This window comes from Tubulanus polymorphus, chromosome 7, assembly GCF_964204645.1.
Source record: "Tubulanus polymorphus chromosome 7, tnTubPoly1.2, whole genome shotgun sequence".
In the NCBI taxonomy this organism is placed as follows: domain Eukaryota; kingdom Metazoa; phylum Nemertea; class Palaeonemertea; order Tubulaniformes; family Tubulanidae; genus Tubulanus; species Tubulanus polymorphus.
Window position 1 is genome coordinate 10173376 of NC_134031.1, and position 26112 is coordinate 10199487.

The 26112-nt window shown below is 27.6% G+C and overlaps 1 long non-coding RNA gene across 1 annotated transcript; it reads right to left on the reverse strand.

Moving 5' to 3' along the window:
- Window positions 1–5082: 5082 nt before the first annotated feature.
- LOC141909317 (uncharacterized) lies at window positions 5083–5651 on the reverse strand. The gene is made up of 3 exons (XR_012619686.1): window positions 5407–5651; window positions 5196–5315; window positions 5083–5110 (listed from the first exon to the last, which is right to left on the reverse strand). It is a non-coding gene; the product is annotated as an uncharacterized LOC141909317 (long non-coding RNA).
- Window positions 5652–26112: the final 20461 nt, after the last annotated feature.

A 26112-nucleotide genomic window follows, 5' to 3' on the forward strand; every position in this document is an offset into this window, starting at 1 on the left:
ACTTAGCAGATTATTAAAATTATTTATTGAGTGCTCATTGAATGACCTATAACGTATACTATGCGCAGTATTGACTTTAAAATATTGGTTATGGATCGTAAAGGTAGAAAAGTGGTCTGAGATATCTGTCGTTAGAATTCCGAGGTTAGACAGCCGTTCAGCGTTAATATTCGTGTACATATGATCAATACAGGTAGCAGAGTGTTCCGTGATCCGTGTCGGTTTAGTTATTAAGGGCTGAAGCGATAAAGATACCATGTTATGCAAAAAGTCTTCAGTATGATGGTCCGTGTTGTGTTTAAGTAAATCAATATTAAAATCACCCATAATAAATGCATTGTCTCTCGGCAATTTTTCTAAAGAGACATTTAACTCAGTAACGAAATCTTCAATAGAATGACCGCTTTGCCTGTAGAGAACACCTACAAAAATGCGTTCGTTTTTAGATAGGAAAAGCTCGCATATAAGTAATTCAAATGTGTCACTCTCAATTGACAGGTCGTCGCGGAATTTAAAATTAATCCGATCATCCACATAAAGCGCAACGCCTCCAGCATGATTAAAATGACGATTAAAAAATTTACTATTATAACCTTCCATATAGGCCTAATATGAAGTCTCATTATCGTTACCATCCGTGGCCCAGGTTTCTGAGACACCAATGAACATAGGTAATTTATGTAAGCTTTGTATAGTGTCATATAGAAAATTAAAATTTTTATTGATACTACGAACATTAGTATGGAAAAAGAGAATAGAATTAGCATCACAAGTGCGAAATAATTCATTAACAGTATTTAATGAGTAATACTTATCATTAGGAAAGTCACCATGGCCACCCGTTTCAAGATATCCATTATTCATATAATTACTTAATGAACAAAACGATAAGGCGGATTCTGGTTATATGGTACATATTTAGACGTAATACAATAATACCCTTAATAAAAATGTAACAAACACACTGGTATGTATCAAGAGTAGTACGATATAATATAATAGAGTTAGTTAGAGTACATGGATTTGGACGATTTGTAATAAACTCGTTACTCAATTAATGATATGAAAATATGAATCCAAAACAATCATTTTAAATAAGAATTGTAAGTACGATAACGAAGTAGTATTTATACTAAGCAGAAACTGTTAATAGTTCATTCATATCACTAGTAGAGCGCATTTGAATTAATCCATTAATTATGTTGAACTAAATATACGAATTTACTCAGTATTCCACAATTCATGCATTGTTAGTAATAAGTACTATTATTAAATGGATTCACTGACGAGTTTGATGGTTCTTTGTCGTGAAATGGATTAGAACTCATAGTAGGTAAAGGCTGTGGCTCCGGACTGTTATCGTCAAGTAGAAGATTATCCAGGACCGACATATCCACGATTGAAACAGGTTTATCCCCTTCTTTAACCTTCACAAAAATCTTGCCGTCGTAAACGTAGAAGCCAAATATTACTTTTGACTTCCACAGATTTCTCACATTAAACAACACATTTTGGCGATGCTTTGTAAGATCTTCATTAGCGTATACGTCATCGCCAAGATGTTTCTTATTCTTCAAGATTTTTTGACGCGCACGATACGTAACAAATTTACAAATAATTGGTCGATTTTTTCCTGGTTTTTTGTATCCAAGTGAACGATCAATATCATGAAGCGAAATAGAACTATTAGCAGCTTTATTAGCAAGATTTATAACTATTTCTTCCGTGTTCTCATCCTCCGTTTCAGGTATACCATAGATAATTAAATTATTACGGCGGGAGTATTGTTCCGCTTGATCAGCTCGCGCCATAAGATTATTAATAATAGCCCGTTGAGTGTTTATTATTGATTTTTCAATTTCTGGTTGCAAATGCGATCTGACTGCTTCCACAATGCGGCCAACTAAGGTAGCAGTTGATTTTTCATCATTTAATATGTTTATAATAGCGTCACTAATACTGTCGCCCTGTGGAGATGGATTATCCTGACCATGATCCATGACAGATTCGCTACTGGTTCCTGCGACTTCAATTTCTACGTTAACAGAACCAGTACATGGTTTTTTAATAGTCTCTCTCGGAGAAAACTCTTCTGTGGGGTGTCTCACTTTGTTCCGACTGTCACCTGATGCGGGTGTACTTGTAAGGGGCTGTGGGGACAAAAGTGGAGGTACCTCGTGAGTTTCAGCGGCAGTTTCAGCGGCAGATTTCGGTTTCTGTTGTTTTGGTTTGGAATTCGATTTTCTACCCATGATTAGCATGTACAAATACAGGCGACGAATACAAACGACTGTCTATTTGGCACTAGAACGTTTATAAATGTCTAGAACGGAATGGAACGTAACTGTTGTATATACATAAACTCATCCAAGCGGAACGGAAGTACACGTATGCCAGTGACTATAGTTCACCATATAATATTAACATTAGTTATCCAACGAAGTCATTTACGCAAAAGTCATAAGTTATTTAAAGAAAAAACACGTACCGCAGCCATCCTCAGCACTTATTCAACGTGCAAGCACGCAACACAATACAATTAGACCGGGTTTAGCATAAAAAACAGACATTTAACGTCCGAAATGCAGAACTGGTTAACTGACAACCGCCATGTTGTGGGTATGTTGTGTGAAGACCGTAGTGACCAGTTCCTTCCACGAATAATAGCTGGAAAGAGAGTAATCGAAATAAATAGTCATACACATAAGTGTAAACAACTTAGGCTTTCCACTGTCTCTATTCACTACATTTAGGGCTTATTCTAGGTGTATCCCCCCAAAAAGCTAGGTAAAGTAGCTAGCCAACAATGATCATTGCTTAACCGAGTACTCATTTGCTACCATATGTACAAATATTATAAAGAAATCATGTAAAACATTCCCTGGTTAACGGATTCTCACCTTATATTACGTAAAAACCTACCATTCCTGTCCATATTACGTTGAATCGAGCCAAAAATCTTCAGGAAATGTAGCCAACGTAAATTGATTTACGAATAGAATTAACCAATTGACTCATTTTAAGGATCATGGTTTCGTGGAATCCATTAAGGTCCTTAAACTCGCGATAAATTTAAGCCGAAAATGATTTCAACCATCCGCCATGTTTCATTCATTAGACACTTATTACGCACCGGCTGTAGTAATCGTTCGTGGGAAATGACGGATCCGGACTAATTGTAAGTCCGATTCCGTGATTTACGGTTGACTCAAGGTCGTGCGGTAAATTTTAGGTTTTTCGGGGTGCACTTTTATCAATGGATGACGATTCTTTGCGTTATTTTTGTCGCTGTTTAGACCCGGTAATTATGCGGGATTAATTCATAATAGATTACTATACGCAAATTCGAAATGGTCAGGCGCTGAGTTATATTTCTGACAGAATTTAAACTTACGTTTATAAGCTGTTGGTAGTCGAATCTCAGAGGAGTTACATTTTATGAAAAATCTTTGGCTAGAAAGTGGACCATAAATGATAATAATAATCAACAGGAATACAAGAGGGTTTCTGCGAAAGCAGCAGAAACCCTAATAATAATCAACAGGAATACAAGAGGGTTTCTGCGAAAGCAGCAGAAACCCTAATTAGAAATCATTTCACATTGACATACCCATCCTCGCTTGCCAGGGGTCCGGTATCCCTTGACGGGTGAAGATGTGACATACCGGTACTTGAAACTAAATCATTCAGGTTTTACACGCCGTATCGGACTGTGTGCGGACGTGGTTCGTTCGACGCGAACATATATCTTCGTTCCATGTTAAGTACACATAGTCTGCATTTTACTCGGGGCTTGTGTCGCCATGTCAGATATGGCATGACAAGCCCCGGGGCATGTGACGCCATGTTCTGCTGATTCTTAAGATTGAATTTGCTCAACGAATATTTTAGACTGGTTGCCTGTCCTATTTAATATGTCCGATTCGATATATTTAGACTGGTTACCGGTCTCTATCTTCAATTAGAGACCGGTTGTGCCCATCCTCCATTTTACATTTTCGATGCATGTCAAATAAGGTCAAACATGTAAAGTAGCAAGTTACTTCCAGGTTAAGATGGCGTCTCTTCGAATCTGCTTAGCTTCGAGCGATATCAAAATTGCCCTTTACAATGGACGGAAAGACATTAATTGCTGTAAGTATCAGATAAATCCGCTGATAATTTACCTGGTACTCGGAATACAAACTAACAAGGATCGAAATCTAATGCGAGGTGAGCTCTGCCGCGACCGTCACTGAATATTCTATACAGAACATTCTGAAGGAACAGGGGACATCCTTTCTATATCTACCGTTCGTGAGATGTATTTAGTGAATTGATGTTTCAATACAGTGTTGTAAAATGACTGCATTTAGTATCTGAATAAAGTTTACAATTGTTGAACTCCTTAGTGCTTTGTGAGATCAGATATTTGGATCCACCTCAGCCTACTGATTTCCTGATACAGACAGCAAGTTGGGACAGTCAAATTAAGAGACTTGGTCAAGACAAGATACTCAGATCACACTAGAAATTCGCAATATCCTCTATCCTCATCCCTAACCACACAATGTCAATGTTGACTTTGCTAGAAATCGATTATAAAATTCATCACGACCAATTCTTTTTCACTGAATTCAATATTTATTGTTCACTTGTGGTACAAAATCTTGTTCAGCCCCTGACAAGAGAATAGGCAATTGACAAGAGAATAAGCAATGACACTACGTATTTCATGACATAGAACAGTAGTTTTTTTATTCATCGACAAATTGGGACAATCCTGATATCCCCTGATTTGAATGATAGTGTCTTTAGAATCATAAAGACCATGTCTCGACCAGACAGTTCATCCAATCACAATTCAAATAGAAGGCTCGCTAGTGCAGTTATTCACAGAATCCAGCTCTTTAAACCTCATCAGTTTATCAAATCGTGAGCAGTGGAGAAATACAGTACACAACATCTTGGCGCAGGGGCACTTGCTGATGTAACTGATGATGATGATGATGACGACGATGACGACGATGACGACGATGACGACGATGACGACGATGACGACGATGACGACGATGATGATGATGATGATTTTTCTTTGATTTCTCTTTGATTACTGCATGATGTTATCATTCTGAAATTAAAATACATATCACACTTACAATTAAACCTGGATTGACTTTACAATTAATGGTTCAGAATCCATTTTTCAAACTTACCTTGATGCATTGCAATCTATTCTTTTCATGTTGAGCTAATTTGATATGCATTACTTCAATTTCTTAAAACATCCTACGAGTTGTGACTCACAAAATCATCACTAAAACGCTCACAATAATCTACAATAGATAATCAATATAGTGTTTGTGAAATAGAATATTCAATGACAATGTTCACATTTTTACGAAGTAAGTAAGTAGGTGAAGTTACCTTGTTGATGTCATTATTTTCACTGGATCAACTGCTGATGTCCAATGTCACATTAAGAACAATCAATCAATCGCCTCGAGTGAACAAACAAGTAGCCTCTGCTGCAAGGTTCAGTATGTCAGTAGTGGTATAGTAGTATTGTACGTATTGTTGTTTCCATCCACCAGTCCAAATTGCAGATTGACGACCGGTAGGTTTCGACGGCGCTGTCAAGCAGCCATCCTGAATTGAATACCGATATTTTCGGTACCACACGCTAAAAGTGCCTGCAGAAGCGTTACCTGGCAGTTTTAATGGAATTTCTTTCTTCATTGGTATAAAAAATGACTGAAAAAGGGGTCCATGGAACGTAAATCGAGAAATCGAGATTACCTGGCAGTTTTAATGGAATTTCTTTCTTCATTGGTATAAAAAATGACTGAAAAAGGGGTCCATGGAACGTAAATCGAGAAACAGTGTAGGCGGCCATGTTACATTGTTCACGTGATGAAATACTGAAATGTGATTGGATCCGTAAAATCCGCGGAAGATGGCGGACGGGCAAAGCCTGTGTCATATTGAATGGGACAACCAGTCTATGTCTTCATTTCGCAATTTAGGTAATGTTGAAACCATCCAGAAAACGGAAGTGATATTGGAAAGATACAAAATGGCGGCTTTTTGAATAGCAGAAGGGATAGGGTTTAGGGTCCAGGGTTTAGGGTCTAGAGGGTCCAGAGGGTTAGGGTTAAGGTCAAGAGGGTCCAGAGGGTTAGGTTTAGAGATAGGGTTAGGTTCCGTTACATATTATAATAGGGTTAGCAACTTTCTAACTACTTATAGCCTCATCCCGATAAGGCTATTAGTAGTTAGAAAGTTGCGATTCCTGATATTATTATCTAATAGGGTATCTAATAGGGTATCTAATACATAGGTATATTTTAAAAATATTTCAATATTTATATTTGTATGAGTTAGATTTTTAAACATTAAAAGTGTTAGTAAAGTTTTATTGAAATAATTCATATATATTCATGAATAACATATAAATGAATAACTTCTAAAATCAATTTAGTAAAAAAATATGTATAATAAATGGAACCAGAACAACCACAAAGTATTAATATTACAAATAACACTGGTGTTATAAATATATACTACAAGAAGTGTTCTAAGTGTGAATTAGATAAATTAGCTTTAACAGAATTTAGTAAGCGTAAGATTAGCAAAGATGGTTTTCAATATTGCTGTAAAACTTGTACTAAACTATATACCAAACAATATCGAGAAGATAATAGAGAAGCTTATAATGATTATATGACAGAATATACGAGAGAAAGATATCAAACAGATCTTAATTTTAGATTGAAACAATGCTTAAGATCAAGATTAACACAATTATTCAACAAAGAAACGCATTGAGAAACACTATCTAATTTATTGGGTTGTTCAGATGAATTTTTCATATCATGGATAATATATCAATTCGATGATAAAATGAATATAGATAATTATGGTGAATACTTTCATATTGATCACGTGTTGCCGATTTCTAAATTTGACATGAATGATGAATACAATAAAAAACTTATTTAAGACCTTTAGAAAAGAAGGAAAATATAATTAAATCTAATAAACTAGATATGAAATTATATTTAGATCAACTGGATAAAGCAAAGACATTTGTTGAATTATGGAATTCAACACATAATGAAAAATACGTTGAAGCTTAAGCGCTTAGAAAACCGGTTACTCTCGATCTATGTCAAACCGCCCAAATGCAATTGTATTAGGTTGTTTACAAAAACATCTGTCGCACGTTATATTCAGTTGAATAGGGTGTACCTCATTTGAATATTGATCGAATGTGCTATTTCAGTTGAAAAGGATTAATCAATTACATTACAAAGGAACATCTGTTGCACTTACAGTGTTTAGCTAGTGAATAACTGGCAGTTATAAACGCGCAGCACATAAGCATAGGAACGTATAGGATATTCTCTCTATAAACACAATTTTAGGAGTTTACAGTTATAAATGTAAGTACTGTTTTTGTTGTTATTAAGGCGTTGTGAAACGTTAAACATGTAAAACTTATCCTGGTAAGATGCGCCACAAATGGTTATGTTTAAGTGCTGTAATTAATATTTTACAACCACAACTTCAAGTTAGTTTTATTTTACGCTAGATATTTATCTTTTAGATAACAAAATGAAGACCATTTGAATCAAGAAAGTGAAGATGGATGGATGTGGAATCAGAAATTATGAATATTTCAACTCATGATACTGTAGCCGTTTAGCCATACTGTATAGGCTTTCAATGCATTACGTTTGTCGGAATTTCAATTGCGTCATTAAGCTGTTGTTAATGACACACAGTGACAGATGTTGTATTGTACTTTATTGATTCCTGCATTCCACGCATACCTTACCGCTCCGCTCAGGAGCGGCTTGGAATGTGGAAATCGATAATGATTGTAGAATAAAATATATGTGTTTATGAAATAGTATTTCAACCAGTCGTTTCTTTGAATTTATTTTCAGTTTTAGAATTTATTATCGAGAATCCGAAATGACTTATCTGGACAGTTATAATTACTGCTCCTAATAGATAGACAATAGTAGTGAGATATTAAATCCTAATTTAAATAAAATATAATAAAAAAACAATAACTTCAACTAGCTAGTGAATTCTATTATATTCTTAATACTTTCTTTCCAAAAGAGAATACTTTATATTTTGAATAGATTCAAATAGAAATTCTTTAAATTCAAATAGCTAGTATCAGTAGTCAATACTAGAATTCTTTAACTTTAACTATCTAGTATCATTTTATAATACTTATAATATTTTTCTTATTAAATTTCTCTAATATAAATGTCAAAGAAATCGAGTAAGAATAGTATTGATATTGAAAAAACATTAGATGATTTGGGTATTAGTGATAATAAGGATCCAGTTGTTTCTAATTCTATTCAAGTTAATAACAATATAGATTATGAATACTATTTATATTGTAAACACCATCTTGAATTATTGATTGCTGGCGGGAAATCTAAACAATTTTTAACTAAGACCATTAGTAATTAGAAAAGTGGGGTTTCATACCAGAGGACGAGAGGACGAGACACCACTCATCACCACAAGTAATTTTTTTCCCTAATAAATGGGAGAGAATGAACACCAGCCAGAAAATAATAATGTTAATAAAAATCAATATTATTGCCAATATTGTAAAAAATACATCGATACATCTAATAAAACACGACATGAAAAAACTGCAAATCATATAAAAAATGTAATAGATTTTGAAACTCCAGAAAATTCCAATGAAAGAAAAGAACGATTAGAAAATATGAATGTGGATGAAATAAAATGTGAAGTTTGTAATGAATTTATAGTAAAAAGGAATTATAATAGTCATCTCGAATCACAAAAACACCAGCAAAATTTGAGTAATAATGTTTTAGGAAAAGATTATTTTGATGATAAACCTCAAAAAGTAAAAGAATCAACTTCAAAAACTAAATCCATTTTAAATAAACCTTACATGGAAAATGTTAGAAATTATATTGATTCACTAGAAATAAAAGATACAATTGAAATCTTAGAAACATTACATAGTAAAATTGGTCCTGCAGCTATTATATTTAGATTCTTTAAAGGTACAACAATAGAAGATTATAGTAAATTTAATGAAATAATAGAAAAAATACTAGATTTGATAACAGATGTTGAATATCCAAAAATTAGTATCTCTGGGAAAGTAAGTTTTATAAAGTCAGAAGAAAAAATGAATTATAATATTCAAACACACTCTGAAGAAATAATTTCAAAAACACAAATAAAAGAGAAGTTAGAAAAAATATTTAATGAATTTAAACGTCATATTGAAGAAAGATATTTTGAGGGTTCTGGCTTAACATTGAATGAAATTATATATTTAGATTTAAATGTTTATAATACAAAAAGGAATAAAACATCAAAAAGTAATAAAATGTTTAAAAATGATTCAAACTTTACAACAGAAAAGGATATTAAAGCATCATCTTATATTAAATTACCATTTACAACAAAAGCAGTAATAAATGTTCAAAATGAAGATAATAAATGTTTTCTATGGTCAATTATTAGTTGTTTACACCAAACAGAAGATATGACGCATAGTTTTAGAATAACAAATTACCGGAAATATGAAACATTATATAAAATTGATCAATATCCAGTAACTATAAAAATGATTCCTAAAATAGAAAAAGTTAATAATTTAAAAATAAATGTATTCGAATTAATGCAATTACCAAAGACAAAAGGTGAAAATATTAAAGATTATACATTGGAAGCTTTATATTTAACAGAATATTATGATGATGAAAATGCTATAGATTTGTTATATTACAAAAAAGATGAAAATGAACATTATATGTGGTTAAAACAAATTTATTTATTCTTTAGAACAACAGAAAGTGATCATCATCGTAAAATTTATCTATGTAGAAAATGTTTATCTAAATTTATGACTGAGAATACATTATTAAAACATAAAGAATTATGTGATAATAAAGATTTTTGTAAATTAATAATGCCAACAGAAAAAGATTATAAATTGAAATTTACTAATCATAAATTTAAGAATATTGTTCCATTTGTAATTTATGGGGATTTTGAATCGTTGAATAAAGAATTAACTGATCAAGATAGAAAAGAAATATATAACAAAAAGCAATTATTAAAATCAATGGACAAAGGAAATGAATTAAATGAAGACACAATTCAAGACCCACCAATTATAAATACAATTAAAAAAGTTCATCAAAGAGCTGCTGCTTATGGAATTTATATAAAATCAAATTATCCCGAATTATATGAAAGTCAATATATTTCTTGGTGAAAATGTAGTTAATGATTTTTGTGATAAAATGATTGAATTAGAAAGTGATTTTGTAAAATTATTAAACAAAAATAAAAGAATAGTTATGACAAAAGAAGATGAAATTGATTTTAATTATGCAACTCATTGTTGTTATTGTGAAAAACGTTTTTATTCATTTGATAAAAAAGTTAGAGATCATGATCATTTAAATTCAAAATATCGTGGAGCTGCTCATGAAGATTGCAATTTACAAGCTAAGAAAGTTAATTTCGTACCAATATTATTTCATAATTTATCGGGTTATGATACCCATCTATTTATAAAACAATTATCAAAGAAATTGGGTACAATTAATCAAGAAATAGAAGAATATAATGCTATGAATGGTGTAAATGTAAGAAAATATGATTTTAAACTATTAGCTAAAACATCTGAAAATTATATTTCATTTCAATTTGGTTGCATTAGATTTTTAGATTCTTATAGATTTCTAGCAAGTTCATTAGATAATTTATCAAAAAGTTTAGTTGATAATGATTTTGTTATAACTCGATATTATTATCCAAATGAACAAGATTTTAAATTATTGAGATATAAAGGCGCAATTCCTTATTCATTTTATAAAACACATGATGATTTTAATGTAATAGAATTATTAAAAGATCAATTTTATGATCAATTAAAAGAGGAGTATGTGAAAGACGAAGTTTTTGATAGAACATTAAATATTTGGAACCATTTTAAGATGAAAAATCATGGTGAATTAGTTGATTTATATTTAAAATCAGATGTTATGATATTGGCTGACATATTTGAAAAATTTAGAGAAGTTAATTTGAATCATTTTAATGTTGATCCTTGTTATTGTTATTCAAGTCCTGGTTTAACCTGGCAATGTGGTTTAAAATATACAAATGTAGAATTAGATTTATTAAAAGAACCAGATATGGTTTTATTATTTGAAAAATCAATTAGAGGTGGAATTAGTGGTGTTATGGGAGATAGGTATTTTAAAGCAAATGATGAATATAAATTATTATATATTGACGCCAATAATTTATATGGTTGGGCAATGATGCAACCTCAACCATATAAAAATTTTATATTAACAGAAGTTGAAAATGGTGATAAAACTGATTGGGAAAGCGCAATTATTAGTTTAAAAGATGAAGCACCAATTGGTTATTTCTTTGTAGTTGATTTAGAATATCCTGAAAATATAAAGTTTAAAACAAGAAACAAACCTTATTGCCCAGAACATTTAACTGTAGATGATAGTTATTTAAGTGAATACCAGAAGAAAATAAAACCGAAAGATCATGTTTTTACAGAAAAATTAATACTTACTCAAAATAATAAATAAAATTATATTGTTCATTATAGAATGTTAAAATTTTATCTAAAACAAGGAATGAAATTAAAGAAAGTACATAGATATATTGAATTTAATCAATCGAAGTGGTTAGAAAAATATATAGATTTCAATACTCAACAGAGAACCATATCAAAAACAGATTTTGAAAAAGATTTTTTCAAATTGATGAACAATAGTTTTTATGGAAAAACATGTGAAAATATTAGAAATAGAAATGATATTGAATTAGTAAATAATTCTGAAAGATTAAGACATTTACAATCAAGTCCTAGACATTTAGGAAATAAAAGGTTTGAAGATTATTTAACCGCGGTAAAATTAAAAAGAACGTCCATGAAATTTAATAAACCAATATTTATAGGTTCAACTGTTTTAGAAATTTCAAAATTATTGATGTATGAATTCTATTATAATGTATTACAACCTCATTTTGGAGAAAAACATATAGAAATCTTATATTTTGATTCTGTAACAGCTGATACTCCAATATTATTAAAATATAATAATCAAATATTAATTAGAAGAATTTCAGAAATAATTTCTTATCAAAATAAATCTTATATTTCGTATGGTGAAAAAGAACTAATACAAATAAATGGATTAATGGATGTTTGGACAAAAAATGGATGGGCGAAATTAAAGAATATAATTAGACATAAAACGAATAAGAAAATCTATAGAGTTAGAACTAAATTAGGATTTGTTGATGTTACTGAAGATCATAGTTTAATTAAACAAAATGGTGATGAAATAAAACCAACTGATATAAAAATTGGAGATGAATTATTACACAACAGATTTTACCCAAGAATGAATCATATGTCATTTGATGAAATAATTGATAATATTTATAATATAGAACCCGAAACATTAGAAGAAAAAGAATATTTTATCAAAGGATTTTTCATGGGCGATGGTTCAGCAGGTGTGTATAATTATGTTAATCGCACTCAATATCGTTGGTATTTATGCAATCAAGACTTAAAATTATTAGAAAGAATTAAGAAATTCTGTGAAGAAGTTTATCCAAATAAAACATTTAGAATCATGGATCATATGAAATCATCCGCGGTTTATAGAATATTTGTAAATAATCCTAAAGATTTTGCCTCAAAATATGATGATGAATTCTATATTCATGCAATAGTGAAAAGTAATACTTCAACTAAAGAAAAGATAGTTCCAGATTATGTATTAAATGCAAAAAATAATTTAAGAAAATGGTTCTTCATTGGATTCTATGCAGCAGATGGTTCAAAAAGTTTCCAAAACCGCAAAACAATATCCTTTGCTCAAAAAGGAAAAGTTGCTATATCAGGATTGAATATATTATGTAGTTCATTAGGATTTAATATGAATATAGAATTAATTAAATCTAAACAAAATTGTTTTAATTTAAGGCATGTAGAAAAAGAATTAACAGAAGAAGTTAAAGATTTATTTGAAATATATAACCCAACTGACTATGTTTATGATTTATCAACAGATGATGGAACATTCAATTCTGGGTTCCCATTAATCCAAAAAAATACCGACAGTTACATACTAAAAATCAAGACAAATGATATAACAAAAGACTTAAAAACATTAAAACATTATTTTGATTTTAGCAATTATCCCAAAGATCATGAACTATTTAGCAATGATAATAAAAAGATTCCTGGTAAGTTTAAAGATGAATTAGGAGGTGATGAAATGATTGAATTTGTTGGGATAAGAAGTAAAATGTATAGTTACAGAACAAAAGATCATGAAGCTAAAAAGTTAAAAGGAATAACAAAACATGTGGTTGATAAACATATAGAATTTCAAGATTATATAAAGTGTTTATATAACTCAATTGTAATGAAACATAAAATGAATTGTTTAAGATCAGAAGATCATGAGATGTACATTAATGAAGTTGAAAAAACTAGTTTAAATCCATTTGATGATAAAAGGCATATTTTAGATGATGGTATAAAAACATTACCTTATGGCCATTAAAACATAAAATCAATATCATCAAACTCGAAATTATTATTGGCTTCTTCATTTTCATTTAATTGTTCAGGTTCTTCTTCCATTCCATTTTTCTCATTTAAATAAAGTTCTATCTTGTTCCACATTTCATCTCGCTCTCTTTGTTTCTTTTTGTTTGTTAATTCATCAAATGGAATTATAATATCTAGGTTTAAATAATTTACAATCTTATTTAAAAAGAATTCATAATTTATTGAATCTGTTATTCTATTTTCCAAATGATACATTAATATTTGTTTGAATATTTTTTTTATATTTTTCATATCTTCTTCTGTTAATTTAGGTTTTTCATAATAATCGTTAAATAATAAATATAAATACATTTTCTTTTGTTTTGTGTTAAATGTTGATGGAATAATTGTTTTTATAATATCTTTTTTAGTTATTTCACCATTTTCATTTTCTATTATTTTCATTTTTTCAAGCCATTGCATATATTCTGGTGTATGATCTTCCATGGAAAATATTTTAAAAATTTCATCAAGATAATTTAATTTTGGATCTATGAGAAAATCTCTAGTTTTTTCTTCACCCAATAAATTCTTTTGCCATCCACATTCATTACAAAATATCACAGGACCTTCTTGTCTTAAGTACTCATAAATACATTGTGGGCATTTTTTTCTATCATAGCTTGGTAATAGATCTTCATTAAGCTCTTGGTATTTTCTTACGTTTTCTTTATGTTTTATTGTTCTATTATGTAGATTTGAATTACTTGTTGTAATAATCAATTTACAATATTTACAATAATATGTTTTTCTTGTTAATTCATTATATTGTTTTTCTAACTTTTCAACTGTTTCTTCATTATCTGGTAACGTTTTCTCATATTTTATTTTTTCTAATAAATTATTTTTTCTTTCATTGAATTCAGTTTCAAATTTATTAGAAATTTTATCTATATGTACTTTACGAAATTGATGATTCTCCCAATCTTCTATATTTTCAGGGTTATATTTTATTCGACAAGGCTCACAGAAATGATCTTTTATATTATCCTTATCATAGAATAAGAAAGGTCTTTTCCAAATAACTTCAGGTTCAACTTCAGCAGAATTACTATCAACATTAGCCGTTGCGCCATTAATTCTACACTTCTCTGAATGTTTTTTAACATAATTTCTTGAGAATAATTTATTACATTTTGGGCAGTTTATTTTAGGGGGTTTATAATTTTCATCATGTTTTTTCATATGTCGAGCCATATTACTTTTTCTTAGAAGTTCACCACAAATTTCGCATGCTATCTTCTCATCCATTTATTAAGAAAAAATTTTATTAAAATTAATTTTTAGTGATGAGCGGTAATTTTTTTATGTTATAAATAATGGTAGAATTAAAAGAATACAGAATATTTGTTGATTCTAGAAAACTTACAAATTATAAATCACATTATTTACTAATACAATTAGATAGAGAATTTAAGAATTGTGTTGATTTAAAATTAGTTAATATAAGTTTATGTAACTCATTTTATAATATAACGGCTAAAACTTTTGAACATAGAGACTTTTTAATTCATATTGGAAATAAAAATAAATGGTTTCATCTATTTTTAAAACCAGGATTATATAATTTAGAAACATTAGCCCAAGAAATTAATCGGAAAGCACGACTAAAACTTGAAAGTGAAGATAATTTTTCAATTAGATTTATAAAAAGTTAGGAATGTTAGGAATTAAACCGCGTATTGTTACTGGAAACGTAGAAGGTAGCTCAAATATAATACCTTACACACATTTCTATATTTATTGTAATTTAATTGACCCAACAAAAACATTTGAAGCAACTAAAGATACAATTTGTAATTCTGGTTTATTAAATATTTTACCATTGAAGAATGTTAAACAATTTGGAACGCAAATAAATTATAATTTAGCTGAATGTGATTTTAAACCTTGTATTCCACATTTCAATAATTTTAAATTAGAAATAAGAAATCACAATGGTTATTTAATTGATTTGAATAACTTTCCTGTAATTTATGAATTAGTTATAAGATGTAAAGAGTAATTTTTCACCTATATAAATGAATATAACGGTTGGACCGAGTATATGTTTTGGATTTGATTTTAAACGTGAGAAAGAAATGAAATTTAACATTAATGATGTAATAACACATATCAAAAATATTGCATTTTCTAATGAAACAACATTTGAGTATGAAACAACAATAGATAAAGAAACTTTAAATGTAGAAAAGATTACTAATTTAATTAGAGAATCTTTAAGATTTTATGAATTAGATGAAGATTTTATCATCGATGATATTAAAAACATATTATCCAAAATATATGATAATCATAAAACTAGTAATAAAATAAATGTTGAATTAATCATAAATAAGTTAACTAAATATTTTGAAGATAGTAATTTTTTTGATTAATAAATGAGTGATAATAAGTGGATAATAACTGGATTATATAATGGCGCATTACTATCAGTTGGAACGGTTGGTTATTCAATGGTATTAAAAAAAGTATTCAAAATGGGAAGTGTTAATGTTGATAGATTTGATATAAATGATATTTTAAAGTTAACATTAGCAGTTACTTTATCTAATTTAACAATTGATTATTTGGAAAAACAAAAAATATATTCCTCCCATATCAATGCATAATAAAAATAGTTCATTAGGAGAACAAAGAAGACATAACTTAGCGTTAGAGAAATACAATAAAGCTGCAGAAGAATATAGAGAAAAGAGACAAAACTATATGGATTACATCAATAAAGAATTATATGATCAGAAGATTTCACATAGAGATTTTCAATCAGTTGATGATGCAATGAGTTTATATAACGCAGTAACAAATAAAGAAAAATTACATCTATACAAACCTAAATTATCAGATTATTATACCCCAAGTAAAGAACAACAGAAATATGAAATAATATGGATTTTAGGTGGAACAGTTATTGTTATATTTGTTGCTTATAAATTTACTAATTAGTAATTTTTATTCTAAATAAATGGAAGATAAAGTTGATAGTATTGATATTATTCCTCATGATATAAATAAAACTAAATTAAAAACATATTTAGAAAAACAAATATTAGAATTTGAAAGTGACTTAAAGATAAAAAAGAAAAAATATTTAAAAAGTAAAATTATATATTATTTGATTATAAGTGGTTCGGTTACATTTAGTTCTGTAATAACATTTCTAGCAATATTCAGCCCATTAACACCTTTAGCTATATCAATTGGTGTATTAGGATTAAGTTCAAGTGTTTTAACTGGTATAAGTTCAAAATTAAATATAAAAAGTAATAAAGAAAAAATAAAATCTAATATAAAAGAAATTAATAAATTAAAGAACACACTAGATTATATAATAAGTTTAAATGGCCATATAACAGTTGAAGAACAAGATAAATTATTAAAAGAATTAATAAATTATTAATTTTTTAATTATATAAATGGTAGATAGTTTTCTAAAAGCTTTCCGATATAATAAATCAATTAAATATAATATTCCAGCAATAGATTTTAATAAAGAAATTACATTTAGAAATGAAGTTTTAGATTCATTAACTAATTTAGAAATTTATGTTACTGAAACTAATAATTTTAATGCAAAGATGGAAAATATATTTCATGTATATTTAATTAATTTTAAAAAATTGAAAGATGAAAAACAATGGTTATTAAAATCTAATATGAAGTATTGGCAGAATCAATTAAATTTTGCTGTTTATTGTGCAACAACAGGATGTGGAATTAGTTGGAATGATCATTTGAATAATTCTAAATATAAATTAATTCAAAGTTTATTTAGATTTCATACATACTTTCAAATCAGAATAATATTAAATGAATTAGAGTGCGCTTTACCAGGATCTAGGTATTTCAAAGAATTAGATAATAATATTAATTTATCTAAGTTTTATAAGATTTGCAATGAATTTAATATAGATATAAATAATTCTGATTTTAGAACAAAAATTGGAACAATAAGATCACTTCCATGCCCTAGAAAGATTGCAGAATATTGTGCACTTCCCATACCATCTAATAGTTTTTATAATATCTATAATAAAAAATTAGGTTATGGTAAAATAGAAACAAAGGATTTAGAAACATTAAATTTCAATAAATTACCAAAATTTTATGATAATTTAAAACAAGAAAACAATAATGGTTGGGTTTATTTCATTTTAGAAAATAGTGAAGGTTTTACTAAATCAGGTATAGAAAGAATAAATCAATCTATTAGAACTTATTTAATTTGTATTTTAGGTGCGCAAGTTGAAACAAGATCACCGATAATTGGAAATTTGAATACATCATTCGATACACAAAAACAATTTAAAGTATTATTTGAAGATTCCATACATGATGATAAAAATAGATCGATTCCAGAAAACATTATAAGATATCAAAATTATTTAGATAAATCTCATGTAAGACTTAATTATTGTATAGGCCCTAATCTATTAATTATTTCTAATGATTTAGTATTAAAGATGGGAAATATAATTGGTTATAATAATCTAATTAAAACTGCAACAATAAATAATTCATTTGGATTGAATGATATAAATAAAAAGATTATTACTGCTCCAAAATTAATGGAAGGTGAAAAAAATAAAAAAACATATTCAATCAACAGAAACTAAAACTAATAATATTAAATTAAATAATGATTCTAAAATAAAAGATTACAATACATCAGAAGATATAAAAACTGATAAAATTCAACATGATATAATTAAACTAAATGATGATAATAAATCCCATGAAAATACTAAATTAGCTATAACTTGTATAGGAATTGTTATAGGAGGAATATTATATTTTAAATTTTAATTTTTTTATTATATAAATGGATGTAGAAGGTGGAGAAGATATTGGAATGGATCCTTTTGATGAACCTAACATAACTGATGAACAACCACCTGATTTTGATGAAACAAGTTTTAATGATGGTAATGAATCAGAATATAACAATAATTTAAATATGCCTGATTATATTAAAAATGCTGAATCACAATTAAATCCTGAAAATTTAGACCCAGATTTAGTAAAACAAGATTTAGATAATATAAAAAAAATACCTAAATTAGAAGATTTAATTGAAAAATCTAATTTTAACATAAATGATGAAGACGTTGGACTTTTAGCAGATCAATTAAAATTTTTAGATAATGGTAAATGTTATTATCGTTTGAAAGGTGATTATTATATTGATATCACTTATAAAAATAATAAAAATAAAATATTATCAGAATCAACTTTAGAAAAATTAAAACCAGATAGAATTAAAATAATAAGTAATAGTAATGAAATAACTGATGTTACACAAAAAGAAATAGATGATAATATAGATGTATTTAAACAAAGAATTAATGAATTATTTGAAATAATCAAAAAGAAATCAGAAACAGAAACAACTTCTGAACAGAATATAACTTCCAAAAATAGTAAACTTAAATCAAATAAAGTTCCAATTGAAAAACTTTTACCGAATGGATTACTTGATGCAACAGATCAAGAATTAGAAGATTTAGATATATTTTCTGATAAAGCAATTAGAGAAATTATTAGTATAAGACTTGCATCTGATAAAATTGCACATAATAAAAGTATAAGAGATTTTAAAATTAGAACTTTAGAAAAAGAATTAACTGATAAAAATAAAGAAATAGAACAATTAAAGTCTGATTTAGATCATCAAGTAATTGATGAAATAGAATATAGGCAAAAAGAATTACGTTTAGAAAAAGAAAAAGATGATTTAGAATATAACATAGAATTACAAATAGAAGAAATTAAATTATTGTTAAAATCATATGATTATAATATTAATAGATTAAAAGTTATTTTTAAAGATTTGTTGGTTAAACCAAATTCTGAAATATCATTAAAAGACAGGATGAAGTTATTATTTAAATTAGAAGGAATAACAATTCTCTCAATTCTAACAGCTGTAACTATGTTATTTACAACAATTGGTTTAGCTATATCAAATGCTTTAAAATCTACTCCTCCTACTCCCACTCCCAATAAACCAGATAAACCTCCAGGCAATAATTCTATACAAGATAAAGTTAAAGATGGTTTAAAGAAATTAGCAAAATATTTATGGGAACTATCTAAAAAATCTGCTGCAGCATTGCCAGGAGTTATTGCTTCAATTGTTGGTTTTATATTGAAATCTGCAGGAAACATTATTAACTTTGCTGCTGAACATATTATTTTATTTTTAATTACAGTTGTAAGTGCTATTATTTTTGGTTTAGTAAATATGATATCAAAAAATAAATAATTAATTTTTTTGTTAAATAAATGAGTGGGAGTTATATAAGTCCTTCGAAGAATCATAGAATATCTAATGCTATTAAAGCAGAAAGATCACATCATATAATTACTCATAACCCTTCAAATATTAATCCCGATGAAACTTTATATGTTAGAATTCCTAGATTAACACAAAATACTTTTTATGTTCCAAATAGTATTTATTTATCAGCTGATATAAAAGTAATCGGTAATAATAATAATTATGTTGTTGATAATGTTGGAAGATATTTGATTAAAAAATTAACAATAAAGATTGGTCCGGAAACAGTTTTCTCATTAGATGATTATAATTTATTTTCACATTATAAAGATTTATGGTTAACTAAAGAAAATAGAAATAATATGATATTTCAAGGAATTCAATCAGAAAACCAAAATAAATTAAGATCTGAAGCCAATAACGCAGTAGTAAATAATGGCGTAGATAATTTGATTAAAAAGATTTATGGAAGCAAATATAAAATTCCATTAGACTTTGAATTGATAAATAATAATGCACCTTTATATAAATACGCAATTCAAGAAGATATTATATTTGAGATAACATTTGCTCCTGTAAATGAAATTGTATTATCTAGCGTTGTTAAAGATATGGGTTATAAATTATCGAATATATGTTTAGAATATAACACAGTAACTAATGAAAATATTGCTAGCACAATTCAAACTCAATACAATCAAGGATTTTCATTATTATATGATTATATTGATAAATTTAAAACTGTAACTATTAATGCAAATGATGAAATAATTAATGAGAATATTAACTTTCCTAGAAGATCTATTAAAGGTATATTAATATTTTTTACTATTGCAACATATTCTAATGGTGCAATAAATGTTGATAATTATTATAATCCTGAAATAACAAAAGTAGAAATAACTATCGAAGGAATAGCGAATAAAATATTTTGTCAAGGAATGAGAATGATTGATCAATGGCCAGAAATTAGAAAACATTTTATGAATGAAAAAGTAAAATCATTTGAAAATTGTAATATTAATCAAATTGATTATTATACCGGTAATAAATATGCATTATGGTTAGATTTTAGAACAACAGAAGATAATTCATTACATGGTTCTGGAAAAAAACTACAGAACACTAAAGATGGAATACAATTATTCATGACAAAGAATAAAGGAATCAATAATTTTAAAATGCACATTTATATTATATCTGACGCGCAATTAAATAATGTAAATTCACAATTAGATAGTATTCAATATTAGAAATATAAAGTTAAAATTAAGGATATATAAATGAGTGGTAAAAAAACTCCTAATACTAAAGAACAATATTTAAGAAATTTATATTACAACCCTGAGAGTTCGGTTGCTTATTCTTCTACTAAAAATATATGGCGTAAAGTAAAACAAGATAAATTAGATAAGATAATCCCACAAAATTTAGTTAAATATAAAGATATAAATGAATTTATGTTAGAACAACCAACATATACAACACATAAAAAAATTGTTAGAAAATATAAAACTCGTAAAACTATGGTAAGTTATGTAGATCAACAGTGGCAAGGAGATTTAATTGATATGAAAAATGTTAAGAAAGATAATGATGATTATTGGTGGTTATTGAATATAATTGATATTTTTAGTCGTTATGTATGGAGTTTCCCACTTTATAGAAAAGATGCTGTACAAACATCAAATGTTTTAGAAAAAATTTCTTTCGGATGATAAACTAAATCCAGAAAAAATACAATTTGATGATGGAAAAGAGTTTGATAATTCACTTGTTCATGAACTCTTAGATAATCATAATATTAAATATTTTTCAACAAAATCAGATAAAAAAGCAGCAGTTGTTGAACGATTTAATAGAACATTAAGAACAAGAATGTGGAAATATTTTACAGCAAATAATACTTTTAAATGGATTGATGTTTTACCAAAATTGATAGAAGGATATAATAATTCTTATCATTCTTCTATTGGAATGAAACCTATTGATGCTAGAAAATCTGAAAATGCTGAAATTGTTTGGAATAATTTATATGGAGCATTTCTTGTAGATGATTTTGGTGAACCTAAATTTAAAGTTGGCCAAAATGTTAGAATATCTAAGTATAAAAAGATATTTGACAAAGGATACGATCGAAATTTTACTAGGGAAATATATAAAATAAAAAAGGTAATAACAACAAAACCATATGTCTATAAATTAGAAGATTTAGATGGTGAAGAAGTTGATGGCTACTTTTACGGAGAAGAATTAAGTTTAACTACTGAAAATCTAGAACAAGAATATAAAATTGAAAAAGTATTAAAAACAAAAACTATTAAAAGAAAAAAATATTCTTTAGTAAAATGGGTTGGATGGCCAGATAAATTTAATGAATGGATATTATCAAGTAAAATTAAAAATATATAAATGAATAAGGAATTATTCATATTTGAGCCTCATAATATGTTAATTTCTGGTGTAACAAATTGTGGAAAAACTTATTTTATATTAAATTTATTAGAAACTGTTTATGAAAACTATTTTGATAATATAGTATTATTTTGTCCAACATATGAATTTAATCAAACTTATGATAGAAATATTACTAGGAATAATAAATTTATTATATTAGATCCTAAAACAGTAAAAGAAAATTTAGATAATTGTATTAAAATAGCAATTGATATTTATAAAGGATCAAATACATTATTCATTATAGATGATTGTGCTAATCTACATGATTCAAAAGTTAGAGAAAGTGAGTTATGCTATTTAGCTTTCTCTGGGAGACATTTTGGGATAACAACTTGGGTTTTAAATCAAAAATATAATTCAATTGTTAAAGACTTTAGAGAAAACATTAGATTTCTAGTTTTATTCTACAATAAAGATAGAAAATCAATGAAAAATGCACTTGAGGAAAATGATATTATTCCACATGATTTACATAATGAATATATGGATAAGTTGAAAAATATTAAAAGATCAAAATTACTATTTAGATTACAACACCCATTTAAATATGAATTTATTTAAATTCAATTAGTTTGTTAATCTAGTTGAATTCTAGTTGAATTCTAGTTATTAGTAGTTGTAACAAAAATCAAATAGATTTAACAATATTTTAACTAGCTTGTTAATCTAGTTTAATTCTAGTTACATTCTAGTTGAATTCTAGTTGTTAGTAGTTGGAACAAAAATCAACTACATTTAACAAGAAATAAACAAAAACAACAATATTTCAACTAGCTTGTTAATCTAGTTGAATTCTAGTTACATTCTAGTTGAATTCTAGTTGCAACAACACAACTAATTTATTTGTTTTATAAATGGGAGGTGAAAAGAAAATAAAATCTAAAAATGGTGATGTTCCAATTGAAAAAACTTTAGATGATTTAGGAATAACAGAAACAAAATTAACTCCAGATGATGGTGCTTTAAATAATGTTACAACAAATAATAATTATGAATATTATCTTTATTGTAAACATCAATTAGAAATATTAATAGCATCTGGAAAATGTAAAAATTTTGTCGGTAAAAATTTAACTTATAATGAATTAGATACAATGAAATCAGATGAAATTATTAGATTATTTAAGATTTATGAAGCCGCGAGAACAGCTAAAATTAATGACGCGATATCAGAAAATGTAGTAAAAGGTTATAGTAAATTATGTAATTATATACTACCAATTGAAGATGAAAATAGATTATATTCCGATTTAAAAAATGATTATTTAGTTATGACTGAATTAAATAAATGGATTGGATATTTATCATTTCAATTAGGAGGATTTATGACATTATTATCAACCGGGGTTATAACATTTTCAAATATTGAAAGTAAAAATATTTCTATAATAAATGAGCGAAGTGAAAGAAGTGAAGGAATTAACTGTGAAGAAAAAACCGAGAACTCAGAAACAAATTGAATGGTCTCGACAATTAGGAATTAAATCACAAGAATATAAAAAAGCTGTAAAAGAAAAAATAAGTAATAAAAATGTTAATAAAAATGGTGAAAATATTGTTATTTCTACTCCTTCTGATAAGTAGAATATTTGATAAATATCTATATTTTACAGTTGGATTTGTAATTGTATTCATTTTGATTGGGTGTAATTGGTATAAGAAATCAAATAAAATTCATGATATTAGTAATTCTGAACCAACTGCTATCAAAAATGAAAGTACTTCTGAAATTCAAAAATTGATAATAAAAAAAATGGATTAATATTTTAGAAAAAAAGCAAAAAAAATAATTGAATATCTCACTACTTTTGTCTATCTATGTGGAGCAATTAAATTGTCCAGATAAGTCATTTCGGATTCTAGATATTCATTATTTTTATTAATTTATTTTTTTTTAAATTTAATCAACAATTTCTAAATCATGATGACCGTCTTCATTTTTCCCATGATATATTATTTTAAATCCTACTAAATCTTTCAATTCCTCCGTACTCAATGAAACCCATTTATCGGGTAAAAACACTTTAAATTCTCGCGATGTACTAACATTACAGTAGCTTAAATTAGCTGATACTTTCTCTCCATATTTAGTTTTTATCTTTTCTAATTTCAATATTTTATGTTCAATTTCTTTTGTAACATCAACTAACTTTTTTATTTCAAATTGTTTTTTTGCTGGTTTTATTCTGTTATTTATTGTTGCTAAGAATGCTTTTCTATCTCCCATTTATTAGGAAAAAAAATTACTTGTGGTGATGAGTGGGGATTACTTCCCCTTGTATATAACAAACACGCTATTAACCGTTCTCACCCAAGCCTCACAACATCTATTAGGAGCAGTAATTATAACTATCTAGATAAGTCATTTCGGTTCCTTGATATCAAATTCCTCAACGTATTGTTCATTATTTGGATCATTGTTCCATAATTCAATAAATTTCTTTGCCTTTGTTAACTGTTCTAAATATAACTGTAAATCTAGTTTATTATATTTAATTTGATTTTCTTTCTTTTCTAAAGGCCGTAAATTTTTCCAACCCCACATAAGTTTTTTATTGTATTCATCATTCCTTTCCATTTATAAGGAAAAAAAATTACTTGTGGTAATGAGTGGGGATTACTTCCCCCTATATAACAAGCGCGCTATTAACCGTTCTCACCCAAGCCTCACAGCATCTATTTATCCGGGTACAGTTGACACGCAATCACTGTACTACAGTAATAGCACACGCGTTAATAACCGTTCTCAGTAGAGACTCACTGTATCGATCTATCCACGCGCAGCTGTTGTTACGCGCACTCACTGTATATGTGTATCACAGAGCAATCGTCCGTTCTCACTAGAGCCTAGCCGTGATGAGTGGTGTCTCATACTCAATTGAATTATTACTTGTGGTGATGAGTGGTGTCTCGTCCTCTCGTCCTCTGGTATGAAACCCCACTTTTCTAATTACTACCATTACTTTTCAAGAACTAGACTCTATGAAACCCGATAAAGTAATAAAATATTTTAAGATTTATGAAGAAGCTAGATTGGCTCGAATAAATGATTCTATTTCAGATAGTATTATAAAATGTTATTCAAAATTATGTAACCGGTTAATGACAATTAATGATGAAAATAAATTATATAGTGATTTAAAAAATGATTACTTAGTTATGACTGAATTACAAAAATGTGTTGGTTATGCTTCATTTCAATTAGGATCGGTTATGACATTAATTTCTACTGGCGTCATAACATTTTCGAACATCAAACCTATGGAATATAAATCAGGTAAGAACGAAACAGATGTACTACAACCAAACCGTGAAACAGAAAATGAATCAGAACAAAAATTAACTAAAATAAATTAGTGATAGCGTTAAGAAAAAGGCTAGATCCGAGAAACAAATTAAATGGGCAAGAGAATTAGGTAAAAGATCTTCAGAATTAAAAAAGCTAAGAAAAAGAAATTAACTGATATAAATGAATCACAGACTTTATCTGATAATGATTCAAATGATAATCCATCTGATTCTTCTAATGCTGGAAGTAATTATAAATTATATATTACAATTGGATTAGTAACAGTTATTATATTATCCGGTGTAATATATAAATCAAAATTCAAATCTGATGATAAAGATGATTCCAATGATAATAAACCTATCATACCAGAAAATAAGTCAAATCATAAAACCATTGAAACTAAATCTAAAT